Below are 24,569 nucleotides of genomic sequence, written 5' to 3'. Positions count from 1 at the left end.
GAGGTGTTGAGTGATGAGGCCTACGGTATAATACCGAGTCTTGTTGCTGTGGTATGAACGCTGGCCGAGTGGGAAAACTTTGACTGAAATGCATTGAAGTCAATGGGCCATTCACTCCCATGAAAAAAGATGCGCCTTACTACTATTCACATGGTTAGTCAGGCTAATGCTAGGTAAAAGTTAGCATTCAATGCATTCCTATGGGATTTTAAGTGTGTTTTAACGTGAATAACGTCGCCATGCTAACATATTCTGTGCAGAAAAGTAATAGCACACCTCACACCATGAAGGACTCACTTTTGATATATAGCTTGCCTGGCTGCACGCTACGGCACGACCCGCATTAATTGCCGAAAATCACGGAAGAATAATAATAACTAGAAACGAAAATTCCTGAAGAAATTTTGAGATGGGCCTATTCTGCTGACCGAGGAAGAGCCTGTGCTACTAATAAAGTGGCTGGTCTGTGCACTGCTAGGTGATTGCTATGATGTTGCTAGTTTGGTGCTATGGTGCTGCTAGGCGGTTGCTGTAGTGCCGCTAGGCATTGCTAGGTGGTTGCAATGGTGTTGCATGGTGGTTGCTAGGTGCTGCAATGTGTTTGCTATGGCATCAGAATGCCTTGCTATGGTCTCAGTAGCTGGTAGCTAGGCATAGCTAAATGGTTGTTATGGTGTTGCTATGCATTTTTTGGCGGTTGCTATGGTGTTGCTAGGTGGTTGATATCTGTTGCAAGGTGTTTGCTATGGCGTCAGAAGGCGTTGCTATGGTCTGAGTAGCTGGTTGCTAGGCATAGCTAAATGGTTGCTATGGTGTTGCTATGCATTTTTTGGTGGTTGCTATGGTGATGCTAGGTGGTTGCTAGGTGCTGCAAGTTGGTTGCTATGATGTCAGAAGGCGTTGCTACGGTCTCAGTAGCTGGATGCTAGGCATAGCTAGATGGTTGCTATGGTGTTGCTATGCAATTCTAGGTGGTTGCTAAGGTGTTGCTAGGTGGTTGCTAGGTGCTGCAAGTGGGTTGCTATGATGTCAGAAGGCGTTGCTATGTTCTCAGTAGCTGGTTGCTAGGCATAGCTAGATGGTTGCTATGGTGTTGCTATGCAATTCTAGGTGGTTGCTAAGGTGTTGCTAGGTGGTTGCTAGGTGTTGGAAGTGGGTTGCTATGATTTCAGAAGGCGTTGCTAAGGTCTCAGTAGCTGGATGCTAGGCATAGCTAGATGGTTGCTATGGTGTTGCTATGCAATTCTAGGTGGTTGCTAAGGTGTTGCTAGGTGGTTGCTAGGTGCTGCAAGTGGGTTGCTATGATGTCAGAAGGCGTTGCTATGTTCTCAGTAGCTGGTTGCTAGGCATAGCTAGATGGTTGCTATGGTGTTGCTATGCAATTCTCGGTGGTTGCTATGGTGTTGCTAGGTGGTTGCTAGGTGCTGCAAGTGGGTTGCTAAGATGTCAGAAGGCGTTGCTAAGGTCTCAGTAGCTGGTTGCTAGGCATAGCTAGGTGGTTGCTATGGTGTTGCTATGCAATTCTAGGTGGTTGCTAAGGTGTTGCTAGGTGGTTGCTAGGTGCTGCAAGTTGGTTGCTATGATGTCAGAACGCGTTGCTATGGTCTCAGTAGCTGGTTGCTAGGCATATCTAGATAGTTGCTATGGTGTTGCTATGCAATTATAGATGGTTGCTAAGGTGTTGCTAGGTGGTTGCTAGGTGCTGCAAGTGGGTTGCTATGATGTCAGAAGGCGTTGCTATGGTCTCAGTAGCTGGTTGCTAGGCATAGCTCGATGGTTGCTATGGTGTTGCTATGCATGTTTTGGTGGTTGCTATGGTGCTGCTAGGTGCTGCAAGTGGGTTGCTATGATGTCAGATGGCGTTGCTATGGTCTCAGTAGCTGGTTGCTAGGCATAGCTATATGGTTGCTATGGTGTTGCTATGCAATTATAGGTGTTTGCTAAGGTGTTGCTAGGTGGTTGCTAGGTGCTGCAAGTGGGTTGCTATGATGTCAGATGGCGTTGCTATGGTCTCAGTAGCTGGTTGCTAGGCATAGCTATATGGTTGCTATGGTGTTGCTATGCAATTATAGGTGTTTGCTAAGGTGTTGCTAGGTGGTTGCTAGGTGCTGCAAGTGGGTTGCTATGATGTTAGAAGGCGTTGCTATGGTCTCAGTAGCTGGTTGCTAGGTATAGCTAGATGGTTGCTATGGTGTTGCTATGCAATTCTAGGTGGTTGCTAAGGTGTTGCTTGGTGGTTGCTAGGTGCTGCAAGTGGGTTGCTATGATGTCAGAAGGCGTTGCTAAGGTCTCAGTAGCTGGTTGCTAGGCATAGCTAGATGGTTGCTATGGTGTTGCTATGCAATTCTAGGTGGTTGCTAAGGTGTTGCTAGGTGTTTGCTAGGTGCTGCAAGTGGTTTGCTATGATGTCAGAAGGCGTTGCTAAGGTCTCAGTAGCTGGTTGCTAGGCATAGCTAGATGGTTGCTATGGTGTTGCTATGCAATTCTAGGTGGTTGCTAAGGTGTTGCTAGGTGGTTGCTAGGTGCTGCAAGCGGGTTGCTATGATGTCAGAAGGCGTTGCTATGCTCTCAGTAGCTGGTTGCTAGGCATAGCTAGATGGTTGCTATGGTGTTGCTATGCAATTCTAGGTGGTTGCTAAGGTGTTGCTAGGTGGTTGCTAGGTGCTGCAAGTGGGTTGCTATGATGTCAGAAGGCGTTGCTATGGTCTCAGTAGCTGGTTGCTAGGCATAGCTAGATGGTTGCTATGGTGTTGCTATGCAATTATAGGTGGTTGCTATGGTGTTGCATGGTGGTTGCCAGGTGCTGCAAGTGGGTTGCTATGATGTCAGAAGGCGTTGCTATGGTCTCAGTAGCTGGTTGCTAGGCATAGCTAGATGGTTGCTATGGTGTTGCTATGCAATTCTAGGTGGTTGCTAAGGTGTTGCTAGGTGGTTGCTAGGTGCTGCAAGTGGGTTGCTATGATGTCAGAAGGCGTTGCTATGGTCTCAGTAGCTGGTTGCTAGGCATAGCTAGATGGTTGCTATGCAATTCTAGGTGGTTGCTATGGTGTTGCTAGGTGGTTGCTAGGTGCTGCAAGTGGGTTGGTATGATGTCAGAAGGCGTTGCTATGGTCTCAGTAGCTGGTTGCTAGGCATAGCTAGATGGTTGCTATGGTGTTGCTATGCAATTCTAGGTGGTTGCTAAGGTGTTGCTAGGTGGTTGCTAGGCAGTTGCTAGGTGTTTGGTGACGAGGCCTGAGGTTGAATACCAAGTCTTGTTGCTGTGGCATTAACACTGGCTAATTGGCAAAACTTTGATTGAAATGCATTGAAGTCAATGGGAGAGAACGAGGGATGAAAGACGAGTGCGGGTCAAGATGTTGGACTTGCGGTGCTGAGTGATGAGGCCTACGGTATAATACCGAGTCTTGTTGCTGTGGTATGAACACTGGCCCAGTGGGAAAACTTTGACTGAAATGCATTGAAGTCAATGGGAGAGAACGAGGGATGAAAGACGAGTGCGGGTCAAGATGGTGGAATTGGGGCGTTGGGTGATGAGGCCTAAGGTTGAATACCGAGTCTTGTTGCTGTGGTTTGAACGCTGGACGAATGGGAAAACTTTGCCTGAAATGCATTGAAGTCAATGGGAGAGAACGAGGGATGAAAGACGAGTGCGGGTCAAGATGTTGGACTTGGGGTGTTGGGTGATGAGGCCTGAGGTTGAATACCGAGTCTTGTTGCTGTGGTATGAACGCTGGCCGAGTGGGACAACTTTGACTGAAATGCATTGAAGTCAATGGGAGAGAACGAGGGATGAAAGACGAGTGCGGGTCAAGATGTTGGACTTGGGGTGTTGGGTGATGAGGCCTGAGGTTGAATACCGAGTCTTGTTGCTGTGGTATGAACGCTGGCCGAGTGGGACAACTTTGACTGAAATGCATTGAAGCCAATGGGCCATTCACTCCCATGAAAAAAGATGCGCCTTACTACTATTCACATGGCTAATGCTAGGTAAAAGTTAGCATTTAATGCATTCCTATGGGATTTTTCGTGTGTTTTAAAGTGAATAACGTCGCCATGGTAACATATTCTGCGCAGAAAAGTAATAGCACACCTCACACCATGAAGGACTCACTTTTGACATATAGCTTGCCTGGCTACTCGATACGGTACGACCCGCATTAATTGCCGAAAATCTACGGAAGAATAATAAATAATAACTAGGTGAAGAACAATATGGGCCTTTCATTACATGAATAGGCCCATAACGAGGGATGAAGGACGAGTGCGGGTCAGGATGGGGGTCTTAAGGTGTTGGGTGATGGTGCCTGAGGTTTAATACCGAGTCTTATTGTTGTGGCATAAACCCTGGCCGAGTAGGAAAACTTTGACTAAAATCTATTGAAGTCAATGGGAGAGAACGAGGGATGAAAGACGAGTGCGGGTCAAGATGGTGGACTTGGGGCGTTGGGTGATGAGGCCTGAGGTTGAATACCGAGTCTTATTGCTGTAGTATGTACGCTGGCCCTGTGGGAAAACTTTGACTGAAATGCATTGAAGTCAATGGGAGAGAACGAGGGATGAAAGATGAGTGCGGGTCAAGATGTTGGACTTGGGGTGTTGGGTGATGAGGCCTAAGGTTGAATACCGAGTCTTGTTGCTGTGGTATGAACGCTGGGCCAGTAGGAAAACTTTGACTGAAATGCATTGAAGTCAATGGGAGAGAACGAGGGATGAAAGACGAGTGCGGGTCAAGTTGATTGACTTGGGGTGTTGGGTGAATAGGCCTGAGGTTGAATACCGAGTGTTGTTGCTGTGGCATGAAAACTGGCCGAGTAGGAAATATTTGACTGAAATACATTGAAGTCAATGGCAGAGAACGAGGGATGAAAGATGAGTGCGGGTCAAGATGGTGGACTTGGGGTGTTGGGTGAAGAGGCCTAAGGTTGAATACCGAGTCTTGTTGCTGTGGTATGAACGCTGGCCGAGTGGGACGACTTTGACTGAAATGCATTGAAGTCAATGGGAGAGAACGAGGGATGAAAGACGAGTGCGGGTCAAGATGTTGGACTTGGGGTGTTGGGTGATGAGGCCTGAGGTTGAATACCGAGTCTTGTTGCTGTGGTATGAAGGCTGGGCCAGTAGGAAAACTTTGACTGAAATGCATTGAAGTCAATGGGAGAGAACGAGGGATGAAAGACGAGTGCGGGTCAAGTTGATTGACTTGGGGTGTTGGGTGAATAGGCCTGAGGTTGAATACCGAGTGTTGTTGCTGTGGCATGAAAACTGGCCGAGTAGGAAATATTTGACTGAAATACATTGAAGTCAATGGCAGAGAACGAGGGATGAAAGATGAGTGCGGGTCAAGATGGTGGACTTGGGGTGTTGGGTGAAGAGGCCTAAGGTTGAATACCGAGTCTTGTTGCTGTGGTATGAACGCTGGCCGAGTGGGACGACTTTGACTGAAATGCATTGAAGCCAATGGGCCATTCACTCCCATGAAAAAAGATGCGCCTTACTACTATTCACATGGCTAATGCTAGGTAAAAGTTAGCATTTAATGCATTCCTATGGGATTTTTAGTGTGTTTTAACGTGAATAACGTCGACATGGTAACATATTCTGCGCAGAAAAGTAATAGCACACCTCACACCATGAAGGACTCACTTTTGACATATAGCTTGCCTGGCTGCTCGATACGGTACGACCCGCATTAATTGCCGAAAATCTACGGAAGAATAATAAATAATAACTAGAAACGAAAATTCCTGAAGAAATTTTGAGATGGGCCTATTCTGCTGACCGAGGAAGAGCCTGTGCTACTAATAAAGTGGCTGGTCTGTGCACTGCTAGGTGATTGCTATGATGTTGCTAGTTTGGTGCTATGGTGCTGCTAGGTGGTTGCTGTAGTGCCGCTAGGCATTGCTAGGTGGTTGCAATGTTGTTATTAGGCATTGCAAGGGTGTTGGTAGCTGGTTGCTAGGCGTTGCTACATGGTTGCTATGGTGTTGCTAGGTGGTTGCTTTGGTGTTGCATGGTGGTTGCTAGGTGCTGCAAGGTGTTTGCTATGGCGTCAGAAGGCATTGCTATGGTCTCAGTAGCTGGTTGCTAGGCATAGCTAGATGGTTGCTATGGTGTTGCTATGCAATTCTAGGTGGTTGCTATGGTGTTGCTAGGTGGTTGCTAGGTGCTGCAAGTGGGTTGCTAAGATGTCAGAAGGCGTTGCTAAGGTCTCAGTAGCTGGTTGCTAGGCATAGCTAGGTGGTTGCTATGGTGTTGCTATGCAATTCTAGGTGGTTGCTAAGGTGTTGCTAGGTGGTTGCTAGGTGCTGCAAGTGGGTTGCTATGATGTCAGAAGGCGTTGCTAATGTCTCAGTAGCTGGTTGCTAGGCTTAGCTAGATGGTTGCTATGGTGTTGCTATGCAATTCTAGGTGGTTGCTAAGGTGTTGCTAGGTGGTTGCTAGGTGCTGCAAGTGGGTTGCTATGATGTCAGAAGGCGTTGCTATGGTCTCAGTAGCTGGTTGCTAGGCATAGCTAGATGGTTGCTATGGTGTTGCTATGCAATTCTAGGTGGTTGCTAAGGTGTTGCTAGGTGGTTGCTATGATGTCAGAAGGCGTTGCTAAGGTCTCAGTAGCTGGTTGCTAGGCATAGCTAGATGGTTGCTATGGTGTTGCTATGCAATTGTAGGTGGTTGCTAAGGTGTTGCTAGGTGGTTGCTAGGTGCTGCAAGTGGGTTGCTATGATGTCAGAAGGCGTTGCTAAGGTCTCAGTAGCTGGATGCTAGGCATAGCTAGATGGTTGCTATGGTGTTGCTATGCAATTCTAGGTGGTTGCTAAGGTGTTGCTAGGTGGTTGCTAGGTGCTGCAAGTGGGTTGCTATGATGTCAGAAGCCGTTGCTATGTTCTCAGTAGCTGGTTGCTAGGCATAGCTAGATGGTTGCTATGGTGTTGCTATGCAATTCTAGGTGGTTGCTATGGTGTTGCTAGGTGGTTGCTAGGTGCTGCAAGGTGGTTGCTAGGTTGTGGGATGGCGTTCCTATGGTGTCAGTAGCTGGTAGCTAGGCGTTGCTATGTGGTTGCTATGCAGTTGCTATGTAATTATAGGTGGTTGCTATGGTGTTGCTAGGCATCGCTAGGTGGTTGCTACAGTGCTGCTAGGCGTTTGGTTATGAGGCCTAAGGTTGAATATTAAGTGTTGATGATGTGGCATGAACAGTGGCTGAATAGCACAAGTTTGATTGAAATGCATTGAAGTCAATGGGAGAGAACGAGGGATGAAAGACGAGTGCGGGTCAAGATGATGGACTTGGGGTGTTGGGTGATGAGGCCTAAGGTTGAATACCGAGTCTTGTTGCTGTGGTATGAACGCTGGCCGAGAGGGACAACTTTGACTGAAATGCATTGAAGTCAATGGGAAAGAACGAGGGATGAAAGACGAGTGTGGGTCAAGATGTTGGACTTGTGGTGTTGGGTGATGAGGCCTAAGGTTGAATACCGAATCTTGTTGCTGTGGCATAAACGTTGGCCCAGTGGGAAAACTTTGACTGAAATGCATTGAAGTCAATGGGAGAGAACGAGGGATGAAAGACGAGTGCGGGTGAAGATGGTGGTCTAAAGGTGTTTGGTGATGAGGACTAAGGTTGAATTCCTAGTCTTGTTGCTGTGGTATGAACACTGGCCGAGTAGGAAATCTTTGACTAAAATGTATTGAAGTCAATGGGAGAGAACGAGGGATGAAAGACGAGTGCGGGTCAAGATGGTGGACTTGGGGTGTTGGGTGATGAGGCCTAAGGTTGAATACCGAGTCTTGTTGCTGTGGTATGAACGCTGGCCGAGTGGGACAACTTTGACTGAAATGCATTGAAGCCAATGGGCCATTCACTCCCATGAAAAAAGATGCGCCTTACTACTATTCACATGGCTAATGCTAGGTAAAAGTTAGCATTTAATGCATTCCTATGGGATTTTTAGTGTGTTTTAACGTGAATAACGTCGCCATGGTAACATATTCTGCGCAGAAAAGTAATAGCACACCTCACACAACCAAGGACTCACTTTTGATATATAGATTGCCTGGCTGCATGTTACGGTACGACCCGCATTAATTGCCGAAAATCTACGGAAGAATAATAATAATAATAAATAAAGTTTTTATTTTTCGACTTTGAGAGGCAATTGCACGCAATCCGTAAGAAGTACGGAGACAATCGATATGTCAATCCGTGCAGCTAAGTAAGCCCTACGATTTGGCACGAAAGTGAGCTCCGTGCCTTTCACGGGCTCAGCGCAAATTGGCAAAATGTAGTTTACTAGGTGAAGAACAATATGGGCCTTTCATTACATGAATAGGCCCATAATAATAAAGTTTTTTTTTCGACTTTGAGAGGCAATTGCACGCAATCCGTAAGAAGTACGGCGACAATCGATATGTCAATCCGTGCAGCTAAGTAAGCCCTACGATTTGGCACCAAAGTGAGCTCCGTGCCTTTCACGGGCTCAGCGCAAATTGGCAAAATGTAGTTTACTAGGTGAAGAACAATATGGGCCTTTCATTACATGAATAGGCCCATAATAATAATAATAAAGTTTTTTTTTCGACTTTGAGAGGCAATTGCACGCAATCCGTAAGCAGTACGGAGACAACCGATATGTCAATCCGTGCAGCTAAGTAAGCCCTACGATTTGGCACCAAAGTGAGCTCCGTGCCTTTCACGGGCTCAGCGCAAATTGGCAAAATGTAGTTTACTAGGTGAAGAACAATATGGGCCTTTCATTACATGAATAGGCCCATAACTAGAAACGAAAATTCCTGAAGAAATTTTGAGATGGGCCTAATCCGCTGACCGTGGAAGAGCCTGTGCTACTTATAAAATGGGTGGTCTGTGTACTGCTAGGCGGTTGCTAAGATTTGCAAGTTAGTTGCTACGGTGCTGCTAGGTGGTTACCGAAGTGCCGCTAGGCATTGCTAGGTGGTTGCAATGTTGTTATTAGGCATTGCAAGTGTGTTGGTAGCTGGTTGCTAGGCATTGCTACGTGGTTGCTATGTTGTTGCTATGCAATTATAGGTGGTTGCTATGGTGTTGCATGGTGGTTGCTAGGTGCTGCAAGGTGTTTGCTATGGCATCAGAAGGCGTTGCTATGGCCTCAGTAGCTGGTTGCTAGGCATAACTAAATGGTTGCTATGGTGTTGCTATGCATTTTTTGGTGGTTGCTATGGTGTTCCTAGGTGGTTGCTAGCTGTTGCAAGGTGGTTGCTATGGTGTCATAAGGCATTGCTATGGTCTCAATAGCTGGTTGCTAGGCATAGCTAGATGGTTGCTATGGTGTTGCTATGCAATTCTAGGTGGTTGCTAAGGTGTTGCTAGGTGGTTGCAAGTGGGTTGTTATGATGTCAGAAGGCATTGCTATGGTCTCAGTAGCTGGTTGCTAGGCATGGCTAGATGGTTGCTATGGTGTTGCTATGCAATTGTAGGTGGTTGCTAAGGTGTTGCTAGGTGGTTGCTAGGTGCTGCAAGTTGGTTGCTATGATGTCAGAAGGCGTTGCTAAGGTCTGAGTAGCTGGTTGCTAGGCATAGCTAGATGGTTGCTAAGGTGTTGCTATGAAATTGTAGGTAGTTGCTAAGGTGTTGCTAGGTGGTTGCTAGGTGCTGTAAGCTGGTTGCTATGATGTCAGAAGGCGTTGCTATGGTCTCAGTAGCTGGTTGCTAGGCATAGCTGGATGGTTGCTATGGTGTTGCTATGCAATTCTAGGTGGTTGCTAAGGTGTTGCTAGGTGGTTGCTATGTTGTCAGAAGGTGTTGCTATGGGCTCAGTCGCTGGTTGCTAGGCATAGCTAGATGGTTGCTAAGGTGTTGCTATGAAATTGTAGGTAGTTGCTAAGGTGTTGCTAGATGGTTGCTAGGCAGTTGCTAGGTGTTTGGTGATGAGTCCTGGGATTGAATATTAAGTCTTGTTGCTGAGGCATGAACGCTGGCCGAATAGCAAAACTTTTACTGAAATGCATTGAAGTCAATGGGAGAGAACGAGGGATGAAAGACGAGTGCGGGTCATCATGGTGGTCCTGGGGTGTTGGGTGATGAGGACTGAGGTGGAATACCTAGTCTTGTTGCTCTGGCATTAACACTGGCCCAGTGGGAAAACTTTGACTAAAATGCATTGAAGTCAATGGGAGAGAACGAGGGATGAAAGAGGAGTGCGGGTCAAGATGGTGGACTTGGGGTGTTGGGTGATGAGGCCTAAGGTTGAATATCGAGTCTTGTTGCTGTGGCATGAACACTGGCCCAGTGGGAAAACTTTGACTGGAATGCATTGAAGCCAATGGGAGAGAACGAGGGATGAAAGACGAGTGCGGGGCAAGATGTTGGACTTGGGGTGTTGGGTGATGAGGCCTAAGGTGGAATACCAAGTCTTGTTGCTCTGGTATGAACGCTGGCCGAGTGGGACAACTTTGACTGAAATGCATTGAAGCCAATGGGCCATTCACTCCCATGAAAAAAGATGCGCCTTACTACTATTCACATGGCTAATGCTAGGTAAAAGTTAGCATTCAATGCATTCCTATGAGATTTTAAGTGTGTTTAAACGTTAATAACGTCGCCATGGTAACATATTCTGCGCAGAAAAGTAATAGCACACCTCACACCATGAAGGACTCACTTTTGATATATAGCTTGCCTGGCTGCACGCTACGGTACGACCCGCATTAATTGCCGAAAATCACGGAAGAATAATAATAATAAAAAAATTCCTGAAGAAATTTTGAGATGGGCCTATTCTGCTGACCCGGGAAGAGCTGGTGCTTTTACTTATTAATTTAATTATTCAGTCTTGTAGCTGTGGCAGGAGCAGTGGCCAAATAATGAAACTTTGACCAAAATGCATTGAAGTCAATGGGAGAGAACGAGGGATGAAAGACGAGTGCGGGTGAAGATGTTGGACTTGGGGTGTGGGGTGATGAGGCCTAAGGTTGAATACCAAGTCTTGTTGCTCTGGTATGAACGCTGGCCAAGTGGGACAACTTTGACTGAAATGCATTGAAGTCACTGGGAGAGAACGAGGGATGAAAGATGAGTGCGGGTCAGGATGGTGGTCTTAAGGTGTTGTGTGATGATGCCTGTGGTTTAATACCGAGTCTTACTGCTGTGGTATGAACGCTGGCCGAGTGGGACAACTTTGACTGAAATGCATTGAAGTCAATGGGAGAGAACGAGGGATGAAAGACGAGTGCGGGTCAAGATGTTGGACTTGGGGTGTTGGGTGATGAGGCCTAAGGTTGAATACCAAGTCTTGTTGCTGTGGTATGAACGCTGGCCGAGTGGGACAACTTTGACTGGAATGCATTGAAGTCAATGGGCCATTCACTCCCATGAAAAAAGATGCGCCTTACTACTATTCACATGGTTAGTCAGGCTAATGCTAGGTAAAAGTTAGCATTCAATGCATTCCTATGGGATTTTTAGTGTGTTTAAACGTGAATAACGTCGCCATGGTAACATATTCTGCGCAGAAAAGTAATAGCACACCTCACACCATGAAGGACTCACTTTTGATATATAGCTTGCCTGGCTGCACGCTACGGTACGACCCGCATTAATTGCCGAAAATCACGGAAGAATAATAATAATAATAAAGTTTTTTTTTCGACTTTGAGAGGCAATTGCACGCAATCCGTAAGCAGTACGGAGACAAACGATATGTCAATCCGTGCAGCTAAGTAAGCCCTACGATTTGGCACCAAAGTGAGCTCCGTGCTTTTCACGGGCTCAGCGCAAATTGGCAAAATGTAGTTTACTAGGTGAAGAACAATATGGGCCTTTCATTACATGAATAGGCCCATAATAATAATAATAAAGTTTTTTTTTCGACTTTGAGAGGCAATTGCACGCAATCCGTAAGCAGTACGGAGACAAACGATATGTCAATCCGTGCAGCTAAGTAAGCCCTACGATTTGGCACCAAAGTGAGCTCCGTGCCTTTCACGGGCTCAGCGCAAATTGGCAAAATGTAATTTACTAGGTGAAGAACAATATGGGCCTTTCATTACATGAATAGGCCCATAATAAAGTTTTTTTTTCCACTTTGAGAGGGAATTGCACGCAATCCGTAAGGAGCCTGGAGACAAACGATATGTCAATTCGTCCAGCTAATCAAGCCCTACGATTTGGCACCAAAGTGAGCTCCGTGCCTTTCACGGGCTCAGCGCAAATTGGCAAAATGTAATTTACTAGGTGAAGAGTAATATGGGCCTTTCATTACATGAATAGGCCCATAATAAAGTTTTTTTTTCCACTTTGAGAGGGAATTGCACGCAATCCGTAAGGAGCCTGGAGACAAACGATATGTCAATTCGTCCAGCTAATCAAGCCCTACGATTTGGCACCAAAGTGAGCTCCGTGCCTTTCACGGGCTCAGCGCAAATTGGCAAAATGTAATTTACTAGGTGAAGAGTAATATGGGCCTTTCATTACATGAATAGGCCCATAATAATAAAGTTTTTTTTTCGACTTTGAGAGGCAATTGCACGCAATCCGTAAGAAGGACGGAGACAATCGATATGTCAATCCGTGCAGCTAAGTAAGCCCTACGATTTGGCACCAAAGTGAGCTCCGTGCCTTTCACGGGCTCAGCGCAAATTGGCAAAATGTAGTTTACTAGGTGAAGAACAATATGGGCCTTTCATTACATGAATAGGCCCATAATAAATAAAGTTTTTATTTTTCGACTTTGAGAGGCAATTGCACGCAATCCGTAAGAAGTACGGAGACAATCGATATGTCAATCCGTGCAGCTAAGTAAGTCCTACGATTTGGCACCAAAGTGAGCTCCGTGCCTTTCACGGGCTCAGCGCAAATTGGCAAAATGTAGTTTACTAGGTGAAGAACAATATGGGCCTTTCATTACATGAATAGGCCCATAATAAATAAAGTTTTTATTTTTCGACTTTGAGAGGCAATTGCACGCAATCCGTAAGAAGTACGGAGACAATCGATATGTCAATCCGTGCAGCTAAGTAAGTCCTACGATTTGGCACCAAAGTGAGCTCCGTGCCTTTCACGGGCTCAGCGCAAATTGGCAAAATGTAGTTTACTAGGTGAAGAACAATATGGGCCTTTCATTACATGAATAGGCCCATAAATAGGCCCATAATAATAATAAAGTTTTTTTTTCGACTTTGAGAGGCAATTGCACGCAATCCGTAAGCAGTACGGAGACAACCGATATGTCAATCCGTGCAGCTAAGTAAGCCCTACGATTTGGCACCAAAGTGAGCTCCGTGCCTTTCACGGGCTCAGCGCAAATTGGCAAAATGTAGTTTACTAGGTGAAGAACAATATGGGCCTTTCATTACATGAATAGGCCCATAATAATAAATAATAAAGTTTTTTTTCCACTTTGAGAGGGAATTGCACGCAATCCGTAAGCAGTACGGAGACAAACGATATGTCAATCCGTCCGGCAAGGTAAGCCCTACGATTTGGCCCCAACGTGAGCTCCATGCCTTTCACGGGCTCAGCGCAAATTGGCAAAATGTAGTTTACTAGGTGAAGAACAATATGGGCCTTTCATTACATGAATAGGCCCATAATAATAAAGTTTTTTTTTCGACTTTGAGAGGCAATTGCACGCAATCAATAAGGAGTACGGAGACAAACTATATGTCAATCCGTCCGGCTAAGCAAGCCCTACGATTTGGCACCAAAGTGAGCTCCGTGTCTTTCACGGGCTCAGCGCAAATTGGCAAAATGTAATTTACTAGGTGAAGAGTAATATGGGCCTTTCATTACATGAATAGGCCCATAATAAATAATAAAGTTTTTTTTCGACTTTGAGAGGCAATTGCACGCAATCCGTAAGCAGTACGGAGACAAACGATATGTCAAACCGTGCAGCTAAGTAAGCCCTACGATTTGGCACCAAAGTGAGCTCCGTGCCTTTCACGGGCTCAGCGCAAATTGGCAAAATGTAATTTACTAGGTGAAGAGTAATATGGGCCTTTCATTACATGAATAGGCCCATAATAATAATAAAACAGATGACTAACACGGGCGCCCTTTTCACGAACCACATTAATGTTCGGTTTTTAAAAAGCGAGACGCCATTACTTACGCTAGTAGAATCTTGCACTACTTTACCATTTCGATCACACAGTTAAACACCTGTTTGTAACATCTGAAACATGAAACAGTAGTTATTTACTGTACTAACCTGTTTTAGAATTAAAAGAACAGACGGGAGACATCAGCGGTGTTTGGATTCCAGGCGTTTCTTTGTCTATAGAAAATCCCGCGAAACTTCAACTACTGTTCCGTTAGACTATAGCCCCCTCTGGCGGTACACAGTGGAATAGCAATTCTAGTATTGCTTTTGAACAAAATACCTATTAAACACACACAGTTTTTGCAGTTTTTGACCGTGCTGCAACAGCATTCAAGTGTGTTAGTCCCTGTCTTTTGCCACTCTGCTAAGAAGCTGACTGCTGCAGATTTGGAAAGCATGTTCAGGCCAGACCTCAGTCCAGCGGGAAGCAACAGGCGGCAGAAAGAAGGCAAAATACTTGGATTTTGGTCAGATTATCTTCTGGACTGTGAAGGTTTGTCATTGCATTTTTGTAAAATATTTGCAGATGGTGACAACCCTTTTCGTTTTCCCAGATATTTCACATATATATATTTTAAAGACACTAAAACACAGTAAATGTTGATGTAACCCACTCAAATGGTTAATTCATTTTGGCTTTGTATCTGAATTCTATGTTACTTTTTGGTTTGTTCAAATCTTCCTGTCCGGTAGATGGCAGTGTGTCATTCTGTGGGAGGAGGTTAGCTTGCGGTTACGAGCGAGCAGGGAAGAAGAAGGAAATGTAAGACCGCGAGCCGAGCGTTAGTGAGCTGGAGGTTTAGCTAAGGTGAAGATTAATAAGTAGCTCAACAAGGTTTAGGGAACTTTTTCTTTTTTTATAAGCATTAAGCACTAAGCATAGTATGGGTAGGAAGTCGGACGGGGATATTGTTTTCTTTTCTCCGGTGAGTTCATTTGGTGTTCGCCATGTGGGGCGATGGTGGTGCAGGAGGTAGTGCTACCGTGTCGCGCCCCGGATCTTCCTGACTCCATCGAAGTGTCCTTGAGCAAGACACTGAACCCCAAATTGCTCCCGGTGAGCTGGTTGGCGCCTTGCATGGCAGCCTCCGCCACCGGTGTGTGAATGTGTGCTGTGAATGGGTGAATGTGAGGCATACATTGTAAAGCGCTTTGGTAAAAAGCGCTATATAAATGCAGTCCATTTACCATTTATGTGTATGTTGTAAAGGCATAGCATGAAAAGGATGTATATCTAATTACGTTCTCATTCGTAATTTTGCTGTTAACTCAGATGGTTGTTGTATAAATGAGGAAAATTTAGGTAATAACCACATTCTCACTCTTAGGTTCGAGAGTGAGAAAATATCTATTCTGAGGGACATCAGGGAGGAACTGGCAGCCCTGAGGGAACAGAAGGAAAGACACCATGATGGCCTACCGGAGGGAGAAATTTGTCTTACTGGCCCAACAGGTCAGCAGAACCAGCATCACACTGCACCACCCAACCTCTGACAGTAAGTTCATATTACTACTTATTAGTATTATACAATGTGCTGGTTGCCCAATGACTGCTTCTATTTTCCTTTAACAGACCCTGAGTGATCATGCTGCCGTGACCCCCATCCCTTCGCCTCCTTTTTTTTGTTTTTATTGTGAGCAATAGGCCTGGAAATCAGGCCTACATGCCTCCCAAAGTCCAACCCCTCGTCCTTGTCGTGGGAGGTGGAAACAAATGCAGTCTGCTGCTGCTTTAATACAAAACCATAACACAATGTTGAGGGACTGACAGTTGCTATTCCTTGAGCATCCATCACTCATGTCATACCTTTTCTTCCAAAATGATCAGTCACAGTTATTCAAAGGTAATAATTGTCAGGCAGAGCTCCAGATGGCGACTGAAATGGTCGCCAAGGCGACTTGATTTTCTATTTGCGACTATTTTTTTATTTCAGTCGCCGGTGGCGACTCTCTCTCTCTCTCAATCTAAGAAAAGTTATAAATTTAAAGCAGCAGAAACGGCTTTTAATTATGTGCGGACACTCTCAGCCCGCGTCTACCTTTCCTATTACACTATCACGTGATTAAAGCCAAACCGAAGTGAGGCATCATCTGACACGCCCACTCTGCTTCAAATGTCATCTCGCTAACTGCTGCGGAGAGGGATCCGAAATAGAAGAGAATCGGGCCACGACTACTCCTCGAATTCCGTCTTAACTTGCCACGTAACACGCGAAATGGCCAAACGAAAAATTTCTGACTTTTTCTCAATGCCCACTCGTCCAAATCCTGCCTTGTTTACTTCTGAACGAACCGAAGATAATTCAGTCAGTGGGTTATCTGTGGTACAGCCACCAGCTTCCGGAAATGTACAGTTATTAAAGGATGACAGCGCCGTCCCGTTAGCAAAGTCTTCTGAGCCCGCAGCTCCGACGCCTGGAAGACAGTTTAAAGCGGCTTGTTTACAGGAGTTCGTTTGGTTACGGTATGACAAGGGAAAGATGTATTGCAGCTTTTGTGCACAAGCCGGACAAGAAATTGCTAGTAAAACAGAATTCATTTGTGGTACGAGCCATTTTAAAAAGGAAACTATGAAAAAGCATGGTGAGAGTAAGAAACACAAGAATGCCAGAGTATTGCTTATTAGTAAACATTTGCACTGACATTTATGTGTCATTTATTCTTCTGTTATTTTTTATAAGACCTTGCAGAGGACACTAGTAGGCAGGTGAAACAGCTCTGATAGGAGAAAGGAAAGGCAGTGTGAGGTAGACCAAAGAAACAAACAATACAAGTAAATATTATTTATTTCACATTTGGCATGTGGTAGAGATTATGGCTCCCAAAAAAAGCATTTGGCTCCTAAATATTCTGGGTTTAGGAGCCAATAGCTCCTGTTTGGTCAGGTATTTAACCAAGGTATACCATGTCATCAGCTATTATGAAATGAATGTCTAAGTGAAACAGTCTGCTCTTTAACTCAAAAATCACTGCTGCACAGTAAAAAATGGAGTGTCAATATTTCAGAGTCAACCTATTTAAACCCAGAGTATTTACAACTATATGGAGAGTACACCTACTCTAACAGTAGAGTAAAAAGTCAGTGTAAAAATCTACAGACAAGCAGTGAACATTTCTACTCTGCAGCGTGTTGATTACCCACCAGTCTGCAACAGTTCTGGAAAGCTCTACTGGCAGTTGGAATTTTCTTCAGAGTGGCGCGACAATCGGGTAAGTAACGTTAACAACGCCATGTTAGCAACATCGTTTAATATTTTTCAACTAAAGGTTTAATAGTTTCATTGATGTCGATTGAGGAGGTGTTGGCATTTACCCTTCTTTTAAGTAACTATGTGACAGTAAGTATGCTTTCATTAACGTTACCAGACAGATGACGTTAAATATATCTTAGCTTGCTAACGGTTCAGGAGCTTGACATCATCTCATTGAGTTAGGATGCACCTATACATCATACTAGCTACGAAATTCCGAATATAACCAGCTCTGCATGATGGTGCATTGTGCGTGTGGAGACTTAAGGTGAAGTTAATATATCTTTTAATGTTAGCAAGCCAGCATTATATTTACTGTCTTTTTCTGTGTCTGGATGTTGTGAAGCGATACAATATTTGTCATGAACGGTTTAAATGATATAAGTAATGTTAGCTCGATTGCAAAAACGACTATTAGGATTTATATTAGCATTTTAGCAACCTTTAGCAAAAGTTATCGTTAGCTCGTCCATATAAATCTGCGGCTTTCGTATTGGCACCCCTTCCTTAAAATACGGAATTGCCCCGTGATTCCCAAAATATAAGCTAGTTTGGTATTTTTAAGATTATCATGGACAAAAAAAAGACCACTTATATTTATAGACGTAGAAAAGGGCGTACACAATTCACAGAGGTGGCATCACCTGAAGTAACGATGTCTAACCGCTTTCAGGTGCTTCCAGCTTTAGAGCCGGAAGCGACTGGGGAGGCAGGTGGGCCCTTGGGCACCAAGGAGCCACCTAACCCCAGTAGAAGGGAGGTTGTGGTAGTAGGGGATTCAATTATAAGAGGTGTAGATAGTTATGTGTGCACCCGTAATAGAGGGTCCTGTACGGTGTCTTGCCTGCCTGGTGCCCAAGTAGGGGACCTTCCAGATCGAGTGGACAGGCTTTTGGCCTCAGCCGGGGTGGATCCAGTGGTCGTGGTGCATGTTGGCACCAATGACATAGGAAAGGGCAGGAGGGCTGTTCTGCAAGATAAATTTATAGAAGTCGCGGATAAGCTTAGAAGCAGAACATCCACGGTGGTATTCTCTGGAATACTTCCCGTGCCACGTGCAAGTCAGGCAAAGTTAGCTGAGATAAGGGGATTAAATGCGTGGCTAAAATGGTGGTGTAGGAAAGAGGGGTTCAGGTTTATGGGGCACTGGAAGACCTTCTGGAACAGGTGGGACCTGTTCAAGCCGGATGGGTTGCATCTGAACCATAGGGGAACCAGTGTATTGGGGAGGCATATGTACAGAATAGTTGAGGAATGTTTAAACTAGGGACTGGGGGGGCAGGGAGGTCAGTTAAGAATTTATGTGGGGAGAGACGGAAAGCCCAAATAAATATTAAAAGTAGACACTGTAAAAGGCCTACCATTAGTGGTCTGTATTTGAATGCTAGGAGTATTAGAAACAAAATTAATGACTTAGAGGCTTTAATTTCTTCAGACAATTACCACATTATAGGAATAACTGAAACATGGATGAGTGACAATGATGGTGATGAATATAATATGGATGGTTATACGTTGTTCCGTAGAGACCGGATAGGCAAGAAGGGAGGTGGTGTTGCAGTATATGTAAAAGAAAACTTGCAGGCAAGGGATCTCACTGATAAAAATAAAAATTCAGAAGCTGTATGGATAAAACTTGATGCTAAAGATTCAAATGGCCTAATTGTCGGGGTTTGTTATAGAGCACCTAATGTAGCTGTAGAGGAAAGCAGAATGTTATATGATAATATCAGGATGATGTGGTGGTTATGGGTGATTTTAATTTACCTGGGATACAGTGGGACACAGTCTCTGGCTCTTCTGTAAATGGGAAACAGGATTGTTTCTTTACTCAGTTTGTTAATACTCCTACCAGGAGAGAAGCCCTTCTTGATCTCGTTTTCTGTAATAACCAGGATAGGATTGGAAAATTAGAGGTTTTAGACCCATTGTACGGTAGTGATCATAACATGGTTAAATTCGAGGTTAATTTTAGTGTCCAAAGAGCAAAGTCGAAATTAAAAGTATACAATGTTAGGAAGGCTAACTTTAATGGTATGAGACGGAAATTAGAAACTGTAAACTGGACAGAGTTAAATAGCAAAACAGTTGAAGAGGCATGGGAATTTTTCAAAAGCACATTGTTGCAAGTGCAAGAGGACTTCATACCTGTTTCCAGCAAAACTAAATCTAGGAAACGACAACCAAGGTGGTTTACTAAGGAAGTTAAGAATAAAGTCAGGAGGAAAAGGGCTCTGTTCCACAATTGGAAAATAACTAATGATTTCAAAATTAGGCAGGAGTATCTAAGTCTACAGGCAGAGTTAAAAAATGACATTAGGCTATCAAAGAGGGATGTAGAAAGAAAAATTGCATTGGAGGCTAAGCATGACAGTAAAAGTTTCTTCCAATATTTTAACTCCAAGAGAGCACTAAAAGCTGAAATGACTAATTTGCAGGATAGTAAGGGACTTATAATCGATAACGAAATTGATATGGTAAATGAGTTTAATGATTATTTTTCAAGGGTGTTCACAATAGAGAACACAAGTAACTTACCACCAATTAATACGAATACAGCATCATCTATGACCAATATATGTATAACTGAGATTGATGTGATACTAAGCCTAGCTAAACTCAAAATAAATAAATCGCAGGGGCCTGATGGCATCTTACCTATAGTCTTAAAAGAGATGAGGGATATTATTAGCCAACCTTTAACTTTAATATTTCAGAAATTGTTATCTGCGGGTGTGGTACCATCAGATTGGAAGCATGCTAACATAACACCCATATTCAAAAAAGGGGATAGAAGTAATCCAGCAAACTATAGGCCAATCAGTTTAACTAGCATTACTGGAAAAATAATGGAAGCTATAACTCAAGTGAAAATGGTAGATTACCTAGATGCAAATAACATTATAAAGGATAGCCAACATGGATTTAGAAGAGGTAGATCCTGCTTAACGAATCTACTTGAGTTCTTTGAGGAAGCTACAAGTGAAATTGATCACAAAAAGGCCTATGATGTGATTTACTTAGATTTCCAGAAGGCCTTTGATGTTGTCCCCCACAAACGGCTCTTGCTAAAGCTTAAAGCTGCAGGGATTTTAGGAACTGTGGCAGCTTGGATCAAAAACTGGCTAACTAATAGGAGTCAGCGAGTAGTTATTAGAGGCACAATGTCACAGTGGGCCTCCGTTTATAGTGGGGTACCGCAGGGTTCAATTTTAGGACCACTATTGTTCCTAATTTACATTAATGATATTGACACGAATACATACAGTAAACTGGTTAAATTTGCAGACGACACCAAGGTGGGCGGGGTAGCAGATACTAATCTAGCAGCAGAGAGGCTTCAACGGGATCTGGATTTAATTAGCGAATGGGCTGATACTTGGCAGATGAAATTTAACACAGATAAATGTAAGGTAATCCATGCAGGGAGCAGAAATATAAAGTACAGATATTTTATGGGTTCCACTGAAATAAAGGTAGCTGATTACGAGAAAGATCTCGGTATGTATGTTGATGCTTCCATGTCCCACTCTCGCCAGTGTGGGGAAGCAATAAAAAAGGCGAACAGAAGGTTGGGTTATATCTCTAGATGTGTGGAGTTTAAGTCAAGGGAGGTGATGTTACACTTATATAATTCCTTGGTAAGACCCCACCTAGAATACTGTGTGCAGGTTTGGTCACCATACCTCAAGAAGGACATTGCTGCCTTAGAAAAGGTGCAACAAAGAGCTACGAGAATGATTCCTGGTCTTAGAGGAATGTCTTATGAGGAGAGGTTAGCGGAACTGAATCTGTTTAGCCTTGAGCAAAGGAGACTAAGGGGGGATATGATTCAGGTGTATAAGATTCTAACGGGTCTGGATGCTGTTCAGCCAAATGACTATTTCAATATTAGTCTAAATACTAGAACTCGTGGCCATAAGTGGAAATTAGCGGGAGAACATTTTAAAACAAATTTGAGGAAGCACTTCTTTACACAGCGTGTAGTTAGAGTATGGAATAGTCTTCCTGCTAGTGTAGTGGAAGCTAAAACCATGGGTTCCTTTAAATCAGAGCTAGATAAGATTTTAACAACTCTAAGCTATTAGTTAAGTTCTCCCCAAACGAGCTTGATGGGCCGAATGGCCTCCTCTCGTTTGTAAATTTCTTATGTTCTTAAGACGTGTCATTTTCTGTCTAATGGTAATTAGTTGCCTGTCTTATGGTTTTAAAAATCTATCGTTTATTAATATGCTATTTGATAATCGAGCATGCTATTCGCTAGTAAAACTAATCGCTAATTAGCCACCATGCTAGGTGAACATTGGGATGAAGTTAGTAAAGTTATGTGCACAGAAAGCTAACTTACATGGTTCATAGTGCTATTAAGATGCTAAAGGACTATGTTGATTTAGACCGCATACCTTTACTGGTTATTTGGTGAGTAGTGTGTATTTTACATTTAAGGTAAGCTACAGTGAGCTATATTTTTGTATTGTGTAGTAAAATTAGAGCACAGTAAAAGTTCTTTGTTATTGAGGTCAGATGGTTTTATCTGTAGTAGTTAGCCTGTGAGAGTTATTTTATAACTTTGCACTTAGCCTCAAATCAGTTGGATCTCACATTATCCTGTTTACTTTGAAGACTTCATTTGAAGTGGTACTGTTTGGAGAGAAACTGACAGCTGCTTGTGTACAACATCCTCCTCCTACCTTTAGTTGGTAAATTGTCTAAGATTAAGGAACAGCATTAGATTCTAGCCACACCTCACCCTTTTGAGGCATGTGTAATAAGTATCTATCTATCATAAGTGCCAGAGACGGTTGATAAAGGATCTTCGCCAACAGTAGCATCTGACCTGTTACTTTTCTGTCTTTATATTGTAACAGCAAAGTAATATTAACTTCGAAGTAATGTTTCTACTTTATATAAAAACATTACTTCTAAGGCACATTAATAAATATATATATATATATATAATATTTTATTCTAAAATTATTCATTTCTCTTTTTTTCATTTTTACAGAATATGCTGCTGCATGTTTTGTTTGGCAGGGAGCAGAAGTATGTTAGACTGTCTGACCTAACATTCGAAACCTTCATGAGAGAAGGTTAGTTAGTATATCAGGATAAAACAATCACAACTTTTTACTTGGTTAATATTCCCCAATCATCATAAAACTATTCCATTTAAATTAGTTAAGTTAATAATTGTTTTCCTGTGCATTAGGTTCAGGTTCAGGTTATTTTATTTGTGGGTACCCATAGGTTGATTTGGGGCACAGTCATGAGTCATTAAAATGAATGAGAATGACCTATTGCCTGCAGCTTCAACTCATCAGCATTTTGTGAAGACATGAGGCTTACTCTATACTTACAGTAGCTGACCGTTTGATTTTCATCAGAAGAAAATTGATAGACTTTCAAATTTTGTGACAGTATTCATTCCTTTTACTTCAGTGTGCCTAAAATTTAACATATCAGAAGACAGCTAGATATCATGGGGCGATGGTGGTGCAGGAGGTAGTTTTATCGTTCGGCATCCAGAGGGTTGCAAGTTAAAGCCCCGGGTCCTCCTGACCCCATTGAAGTATCCTTGAGCAAGACACTGAACCCCGAATTGCTCCTGGTTAGCTGGTTGGCGCCTTGCATGGCAGCCTCCGCCACCAGTGTGTGAATGTGTGTATGTGAGGCATAACTGTAAAGCGCTTTGAGTGCTCTAAAGAGTAGCAAAAAAATGTGCTATATAAATGCAATCCATTTACCATGAAGGTGTATGACCAGTCTGACACAGAAGTTGACACAGAGGTTTTTGAAGAAATAATCTCCTGGAACCTTCCGAGTCATGCTGGGCAATGAAGAACTTTGTAATCACTGACAATTCACAAATGTGTTTATATTAAACTTTGTTTAAAAGTTGGGACAGGAGCATAACAGTTCCATTTTATATGCTTCTGTTTTTGTTCATATTCCTTAATCATCTTCTCTATCATCATCATCCTCAGCAGCATCTGAAGATACCGTCATTCTGAATTTTATGAAGTGTGACCCTCCTGGAGAAGCAGCCGCTGCTGAAGGAAGTCAACCTAAAAGGCCATGCCGTGTAAACTACGAGGCAAAAGCGGTGTGTAGTGGACATTAAGTCTGATCTGGATGTTGTTCCATTCGATGGGGAGGATGTTTATGTAATTATTTTCCAGTCTTACATATGGTTTAAAATTATCTAATGCATATTTTATTCCAATTTAAGTTGATTGAAAAAATCCTAACAACAAAGCCTGGTGGTGAACGCATCATGCAAGAGTATGCAAGAACCAAATCTCTGACAGATGCCACCAGAAGACAGATGATTAAAGCAGCAGCAGACTGCATCTGTTTCCACCTCCCACGACAAGGACGAGGGGTTGGACTTTGGGAGGCATGTAGGCCTGATATCCAGGCCTATTGCTCACAATAAAAACAAAAAAAGGAGGTGAAGGGATGGGGGTCACGGCAGCATGATCACTCAGGGTCTGTTAAAGGAAAATAGAAGCAGTCATTGGGCAACCAGCACATTGTATAATACTAATAAGTAGTAATATGAACTTACTGTCAGAGGTTGGGTGGTGCAGTGTGATGCTGGTTCTGCTGACCTGTTGGGCCAGTAAGACAAATTTCTCCCTCCGGTAGGCCATCACCTCCTAATGGTGTCTTTCCTTCTGTTCCCTCAGGGCTGCCAGTTCCTCCCTGATGTCCCTCAGAATAGATATTTTCTCACTCTCGAACCTAAGAGTGAGAATGTGGTTATTACCTACGTTTTCCTCATTTATACAACAACCATCTGAGTTAACAGCAAAATTACGAATGAGAACGTAATTAGATATACATCCTTTTCATGCTATGCCTTTACAACATACACATGGCGAACACCAAATGAACTCACCGGAGAAAAGAAAACAATATCCCCGTCCGACTTCCTACCCATACTATGCTTAGTGCTTATAAAAAAAGAAAAAGTTCCCTATTAAACCTTGTTGAGCTACTTATTAATCTTCACCTTAGCTACAGTAAACCTCCAGCTCATTAACGCTCGGCTCGCGGTCTTACATTTCCTCCTTCTTCCCTGCTCGCTCGTAACCGCAAGCTAACCTCCTCCCACAGAATGACACACTGCCATCTACCGGACAGGAAGATTTGAACAAACCAAAAAGTAACATAGAATTCAGATACAAAGCCAAAATGAATTAACCCTTTGAGTGGGTTACATCAACATTTACTGTGT

At 43.5% G+C, this 24,569-nt stretch overlaps 2 long non-coding RNA genes across 2 annotated transcripts; one reads left to right on the top strand and one right to left on the bottom strand.

Annotated features, from left to right (window-relative positions):
* Nucleotides 1-14,810: 14,810 nt before the first annotated feature.
* Nucleotides 14,811-23,652, top strand: LOC140578737 (uncharacterized). Its single transcript, XR_011983015.1, has 6 exons — nt 14,811-15,004; nt 15,407-15,574; nt 15,652-17,288; nt 22,335-22,419; nt 23,314-23,432; nt 23,559-23,652. It is a non-coding gene; the product is annotated as an uncharacterized lncRNA (long non-coding RNA).
* On the bottom strand, nt 23,184-24,438 carry LOC140578736 (uncharacterized). The gene is made up of 3 exons (XR_011983014.1): nt 24,231-24,438; nt 23,898-24,073; nt 23,184-23,820 (listed from the first exon to the last, which is right to left on the bottom strand). It is a non-coding gene; the product is annotated as an uncharacterized lncRNA (long non-coding RNA).
* Nucleotides 24,439-24,569: the final 131 nt, after the last annotated feature.

Source organism: Paramormyrops kingsleyae, chromosome 16, assembly GCF_048594095.1.
Source record: "Paramormyrops kingsleyae isolate MSU_618 chromosome 16, PKINGS_0.4, whole genome shotgun sequence".
Lineage (NCBI taxonomy): Eukaryota > Metazoa > Chordata > Actinopteri > Osteoglossiformes > Mormyridae > Paramormyrops > Paramormyrops kingsleyae.
Note: the sequence above shows the minus strand (reverse complement) of the source record. Positions and strands in the feature narration are given on the sequence as shown.